The sequence below is a fragment of the Arvicola amphibius genome, chromosome 12 (assembly GCF_903992535.2).
Source record: "Arvicola amphibius chromosome 12, mArvAmp1.2, whole genome shotgun sequence".
NCBI classification, from domain to species: domain Eukaryota; kingdom Metazoa; phylum Chordata; class Mammalia; order Rodentia; family Cricetidae; genus Arvicola; species Arvicola amphibius.
The window spans coordinates 101,799,896-101,807,621 of NC_052058.2; positions in this window are offsets into that span (position 1 = coordinate 101,799,896).

Consider the following 7,726-nt stretch of genomic DNA (forward strand, 5'->3'; position numbering starts at 1 on the left):
GGCAGATCTCTGTGAGTTCGAGGTCAGCCTGGTCTACAAGAGCTAGCTCCAGGACAGCCAGAGCTGTTACACAGAGAAACCCTGTCTCAAACAAAACAAAACAAAACAAAAACAACAGCATGCTCTGGCGCATGACCCACCACACACACATGTATCTCAGGGCCACTCACATACAGCAAAGTGTGGGAAATGAAGCAGTTCCTGCTCTGGGGCGGAACTAGGGACGGCGCTTGGTCCTCATGCCTTTGCCTAGCACACACAAGGCCCTGGGACTGATTATTCTAGACCACACGGAGGAAATGGAGGCTGTCCTTGTTTCATTTTCTGTGGCTGTGATAAAATACAGTAGCAAAAGCAACTAAAGGGAGAAAGGGTCCATTAGCTTCTAATGCCAGGTTCCCGAAAATCAAGGCAGGAAATGGAAGCGACCAATGTCATCGACAGTTAGGAGCAGAGAGAAGATGAATGTGTGCTTACCCGTGCTCAGCTCACTTTCTTCATTTTTGTTCTTATTAGCCTAGGACCCAAGTTCAGGGAATGATGCCACCTGCAACTGGCAAGTCTTCCCATTTCTATGAATGCAGTCGAGACGGCATCCCACAGACACACCTACCAGGCAGTCCTTACTGGGACGTCCTCCCTGTGTGACCCTAACCTTGCTTTTGAGTGGACAGTCCAGACCAACCATCACTGGAGCGGATAGTTTGCTCTCTGGGTTTGTTCACAGTGTTAAGGATAAAATAACTCCAGGGCTCAGGCCTGCAGGCCTGACTCGGCAGTCAGCAGCACAAACCGTTCTTGGACAAGACAAGTATTCAGTTCCCAGAACCACATCAGGCAGCTCACAATCGCCTGCAACTTCAGTTCCAAGGAATCCACCGCCCTCTTCTGGCCTCCTTTGGCAACAGCATGCATGTGACATATAAAGACACCCACACATGCACATAACTAAAAATAATAAATCATAAAAAGAGATAACTCCAAGGCTCTGTTGTAAGCCTGGGGTTATGGTGCGTGGGAATTAGTGCTACTTTCATGCTTACACACTGGGCTTCTCTCTTAGTTTCTGCCATGTCAGTTATATCAAGCAGGAGCCCCTCCCTCTGCCAGCCTGCAGCTGAAACAGTAATGGAAGAGATGGGAAGAATGAGCACCTTCTTAATGAGAAGAAGCACTCTTCCTTCCCAGAAACCCTACCTTCTGCACAGGTGCTCCAGGTCAACCATGAGATTCTCTTGGGTCTGCCCGCCTTCCTGATTCAGAACCGTGAAACTTACCCTTTCTCTTCTCTTCACCCTTCCAAGGCTGGCCAGAGCCTGAGAATGCTCTCTATGGTGCTGGGAATTTACAATTTCTCTAACGCTCCCACTATCACGTGGCTGCCTTCCACACAGCTTAACTCAGAGGGCACGGCTTTCTCTGGGATTTTCTGTTAAATTTGAAGAAAACTGTCCTCGAACTTAAAAAAGAGAAAGAGAAAAGAAAGAAAAAGGAAAGAAAAGATGAACATAAAGCCAGGTGCACACCTTTAATCTCAGCACTTGGAAGGCTGAAGCAGGCAGACCTTTTTGAATTCAAGCAAGCCTGGTGGGCTTAGTGAGTTTCAGGCCAGCGAGGCCTATACAGTGAGACTCTGTCTCAATTTTTAAAAATGGTTCCAAGTTTCATCTTTAACATATTTTTACCTGGTCTTTATTGATGGGTGATTTGTGATGGGAGTTGAATCCAGAGCTTCATGTGCGAAGCATGAGCTTACTGCAGAGTCAGTCACACGCTGTAGAGTTAGTCACTCGCTGCAGCTAGTCACACACTGCAGAGTTAGTCACACACTGCAGAGTTAGTCACACACTGCAGAGTCAGTCACACGCTGTAGAGTTAGTCACACTGCAGAGTTAGTCACACACTGCAGAGTCAGTCACACGCTGTAGAGTTAGTCACACTGCAGAGTTAGTCACACACTGCAGAGTCAGTCACACGCTGTAGAGTTAGTCACACTGCAGAGTTAGTCACACACTGCAGAGTTAGTCACACTGCAGAGTTAGTCACACACTGCAGAGTTAGTCACACACTGCAGAGTCAGTCACACGCTGTAGAGTTAGTCACACTGCAGAGTTAGTCACACACTGCAGAGTCAGTCACACACTGCAGAGTTAGTCACACTGCAGAGTTAGTCACACACTGTAGAGTTAGTCACACTGCAGAGTTAGTCATACACTGCAGAGTCAGTCACACACTGCAGTTAGTCACACTGCAGAGTTAGTCACACACTGCAGTTAGTCACACTGCAGAGTTAGTCACACACTGTAGAGTTAGTCACACTGCAGAGTTAGTCACACACTGCAGAGTCAGTCACACGCTGTAGAGTTAGTCACACTGCAGAGTTAGTCACACACTGCAGAGTCAGTCACACGCTGTAGAGTTAGTCACACTGCAGAGTTAGTCACACACTGCAGAGTCAGTCACACGCTGTAGAGTTAGTCACACTGCAGAGTTAGTCACACACTGCAGAGTTAGTCACACTGCAGAGTTAGTCACACACTGCAGAGTCAGTCACACGCTGTAGAGTTAGTCACACTGCAGAGTTAGTCACACACTGCAGAGTTAGTCACACTGCAGAGTTAGTCACACACTGCAGAGTTAGTCACACACTGCAGAGTCAGTCACACGCTGTAGAGTTAGTCACACTGCAGAGTTAGTCACACACTGCAGAGTCAGTCACACACTGCAGAGTTAGTCACACTGCAGAGTTAGTCACACACTGTAGAGTTAGTCACACTGCAGAGTTAGTCATACACTGCAGAGTCAGTCACACACTGCAGTTAGTCACACTGCAGAGTTAGTCACACACTGCAGTTAGTCACACTGCAGAGTTAGTCACACACTGTAGAGTTAGTCACACTGCAGAGTTAGTCACACACTGCAGAGTCAGTCACACGCTGTAGAGTTAGTCACACTGCAGAGTTAGTCATACACTGCAGAGTCAGTCACACGCTGTAGAGTTAGTCACACTGCAGAGTTAGTCACACACTGCAGAGTTAGTCACACACTGCAGAGTCAGTCACACGCTGTAGAGTTAGTCACACTGCAGAGTTAGTCACACACTGCAGAGTCAGTCACACACTGCAGAGTTAGTCACACTGCAGAGTTAGTCACACACTGTAGAGTTAGTCACACTGCAGAGTTAGTCATACACTGCAGTCAGTCACACACTGCAGTTAGTCACACTGCAGAGTTAGTCACACACTGCAGTTAGTCACACTGCAGAGTTAGTCACACACTGTAGAGTTAGTCACACTGCAGAGTTAGTCACACACTGCAGAGTCAGTCACACACTGCAGAGTCAGTCACACACTGCAGTTACATATAGTCACACGCTGCAGAGTTAGTCACATGCTGCAGTTACGCAGAGTCACACGCTATAGTTACATACCTCATCCTACATACCTTACTCCTAGTTACTTCTATTTTCTTATTTAAGGTTAGAATTCTTTTGTCTTCTCTGTTTTCAATACAAAAAAAAAATCTGTCTTCCCTCTGTATCCTCAACCTCTATTTATGCCAACCTTTACTAGATTCATTGCTTTCTCTAACTTTTAAGGAAATCATAGTGTAGACAGCATGAAGCCTCACTTTCTTGTTGGTCTGTCTAGACCTTAAACTCTTCAACTGTGCATGATGTGGAGGTGCATATGGAGGTGCATGTGTCGCATAGGCCGCAGCCTGCACAGGCTACAGCCTTCATGGGCTACAGCCTGCATGGGCCACAGCCTGCATTGGCCACAGCCTGCATGAGTCACAGCCTGAATGGGCCACAGCTTGCATGGACCACAGTCAGCATGGACCACAGTCTGTATGAACCACAGCCTGCATGGGCTACAGCCCGCATGGGCCGCAGCCTGCATGAATCACAGTCTTCATGGGCTGCAGCCTGCATGAACCACAGCCTGCATGGACCACAGCCTGCATGAACCACAGCCTGCATGGGCCGAAGCCTGCATGAACCACAGTCTGTATGGGCTACAGCCTGCATGGGCCACAGCCTGCATGGGCCACAGCCTGCATGGGCCACAGCCTACATGTGAGTGTCAGAAGACAGCTCTGTGGAGTTGGTTCTCATTCCCCCTTTCATCTGGGTTACAAGAATTTGACACAGGTATCCAGGTTGCATGGCAAGCACCTTTACCGGCTGAGCCATCATACCAGCCCTGTGTTTTTATTTTTATCAATTCTCCAAATTGGCCTTTTCCCCTGAGTCACATAATCATATCACTTCCCCACTGCTGTCTTCACTCATGTAACTTTATCCTCTACCAGGGTGGTTTTCAACCTGTGGATCCCAACCCCTTTGGGCATCAAATGACCCTTTCAGAAGGGTCACTTAAGACCATCAGAAAACATAGGTATTTACACTACAATGCATAACAGTAGCAAAATTACAGTTATGAAGTAGCAATGAAAGCAATTTTACGGTTGGGGGAGCTGTATTAAAGGGTCGCAGCTTTAGAAGGGCTGAGAAGCACTGCTTTATCACAAAGCATTGTTACTCCAACTTATACAAGATTGGCACTCTCACTACCATGAACTGTAACATTTAACCTTCCCACACTGCCTGCCTCATTTCTTGGATTCAAACACCATGTGGATTAAACTGACTCCGGTGGCTTCCGACATGCAGCTTCTGAGGCGAGCGGGTAGTAGCCATCTCCTGAAACTGGCAGGTTTGACATCTCTGATCCTGCTGAACTCATCGCTCTGTATTTGTGAGATGTTACTGCTGTAACCAATTATGAAAGTAGATCAGACAGAATGGAAGCCAACCATCACCCTTCAAAATAAACTTTAATAAGAGGCTGACCCTAGTGGCCATTGGGGCCATGATGGGCCTTGAGGTGGTCAAGCATTATGAAGAGGCATATATCACACTAGAAGCAACATACAGGCCCTTGGGGAGGGGGCTTTTCTCTAAAACCCAGGGATACATTTACTAAGAGAGACAGCTTAGCTGGGAGGTGGTGGTGCACACCTTTAATCCCAGCACTCAGGAGGCAGAGGTAGGCAGATCTCTGTGAGTTTGAAGCCAACCTGGTTTACAGAACTAGTTCCAGGACAGCTAGGGCTGTTACATGGAGAAACAATGTCTCTAAAAAAAACGAGAGAGAGAGAGAGAGAGAGAGAGAGAGAGAGAGAGAGAGAGAGAGAGAGAGAGAATGCTTAAATAAAGGATAAAGAGACATTGCTACTTTGCAACATGATTGGGGCATCAGGAAAGGGAGGACCTCCTGAGGAAATCCTCCAAGGGGAATATAAGACATTTATAAATTTGAGGAGATTGGCAGAAAGCCTCTTATCAGGTGACTTAGTCTGGCCTTGTATGCATGGAGCCTGGTAGCGAATAAGACTGTACATTTCTCCAGCAGCTTCGAAGAAGAGCTGGGAAACCACAGCACAGTGCGGCTTCTTGGTGCTCTGTCCCAGGGAGAGGAAGAGAGTTGTTGAGGCCACAGCCTGATTCTGGAGGACAGAGCATTTCACATCAATGGGCTCCTCCTTGTCCATCAATAACACATCTCAATTTAAACAAAAATATTCTCCAAGTCTCAGAAAACAAATTAGATTCTTCTACTGCTAATCAAGAGAAAAGTAGAGTCAGGCAGTGGTGGCACACACCCTTAACCCCAACACTTGGGAGGCAGAGGCAGGTGGATCTCTGTGAGTTCGAGGCCAGCCTGGTCTACAGAGCAAGTTCCAGGACCAGTTCCAAAGCTACATAGAGAAACCCTATCTCAAAAAAATAAAAATCAAAACAAGAGAAAAGTAGAAATATATTCTCAAGTTTTTATTAGCATATCTTAGTTATATTCAATTAAATGTATGTGGTTACACAATCTAATACATTTCGTTATGACACTTTCATTTATGCATGAAATGTTCTTTGTTCATATTCATCTTCCATTACCCTTTTTTCCCCACCCACTCCTGCAGTTTCTTTTTTTTAAGATTTATTTATTATGTATACAATGTTCTGCCTGTATGACTGTCTGCAGGTCAAAAGAGGGTACTGATCTCCTTACAGATGGTTGTGAGTCACTATGTGGTTGCTGGGAATTGAACTCAGGACCTCTGGAAGAGCATCCAATGCTCTTTACCTCTGAGCCATCTCTCCACACCCTCCTGCTGGTTCACATCCTCTTTCTGAACTAGTGAAATGCCTCTACTGTGGGGTCTGTGTTTGGGTACATGAGTCTGTGACCCAGTGCATTTCACTAGGGTTGCTTATGGGAGCATGGGTGAGTGGTTCTTTTCAGAACCTGAACACCTTACCAGTGGCTACACCACTGAAGAAAATGTCTCTTTTCCCTCCAGGAACTACCTATACCTCTTCAGGGAAGAGTGGGGCCTCTTCAGCCCCTCCCCTAATCAAAATTTTGTATTACAGAATCTTTACTATATAACCAACAGACAACTAGTAGAAGCTACAAATATAGCATTAGTCTATACCCAAATGCTCAGCCAGGACTTCCTCCTGATGTCAGTGCACTCATTAATCTTTTTACACATCATCTCTCTTGGTGTATGAAAAACCTAGCATCCCAAACACAGATCACCAGTGTCTGTCTGTCCAACCAGTTTGATAGAAATCACAGGTAAAAGAACAAAGAACTCTTTGACAGATTCTCAGATTCTGTTAAAATCAGTTACATGTAGAAAACAAGTGCACGATTCTTAGTCCCCATGCTGTCTAGTTTATGTCAGTTTGACACAGCTAGAGCCATTTTGGAAAAGGGAACCTCAGCTGTGAAAAATGCCCCCACCAGACTGGCCTATGAGCAAACCTGTGGTGCATTTTCTTGATTGATACAGGAGGATCCAGCTCACTGTAGATGCTGTCATCCCTGGGCTGGTGCTCCAGGGTTCTTTAAGAAAGCAAGCCAAGCTAGTCATGACCTCTGTATCAGTTCCTGCCTCCAGGTTCCTGCCCTGATCTCACTCAGAAATGAATTGTTATCTAGAATGTCAGATGAAACAAACCCTCTCCTCCTGGAGAGAGTTGCCTTTGATCATGGTGTTTCATCACAGCCGTAGAAACCTCGACTGAGACAGTCTCCCATACTGATTTTGCTATGAGGAGGCTAAAGGCCAGAACAGCTCAGAGATTCACTGTGGTCTTTACTCCTGGCTAGCAAGAGACTGAAAACTAGCACCAGAGACTTCAGGCTTTGTTCTGATGGTCTCGGGACTCAGTCTGACAGCTCACTCTTTAAACTCACATCCCAAAACTACCTTGAATCTTTGTGACGTTCTTTTTCAGGAAATTGGACATATAGGAATATCTCTGTTCTGTGTGTGTTGTGTATACATGTGTACCTGCAGGTGACGCATGTGCACATGTGGAGGCCAGAAATCGACATTAGCTATCCCTTCATCTCCACTTTATTTTTTGAGACAGGGTCTCTCAGTGAACTTGGAGCTTGTCTTTTTGACTAGACTAGCCAGTGAGTCCCTAATATCTGTCTCTGATCCCCTTCCCCAGCTCTGGGACTACAGCTGCAAGCTCCCATGGGAGCTGGGGATTCAAACTTGGGTCCCCATGCCTGTGCAGCAAGCGTTTTACCTGCTGAGCCAATTCCTCTGCCTCTACATTTCTTTTGTAATAGAATCTAAGTAACTAACACTTAAGAACATGTTTAAAGCAGAGCAGTGGAGACACACACCTTTAATCCCAGCA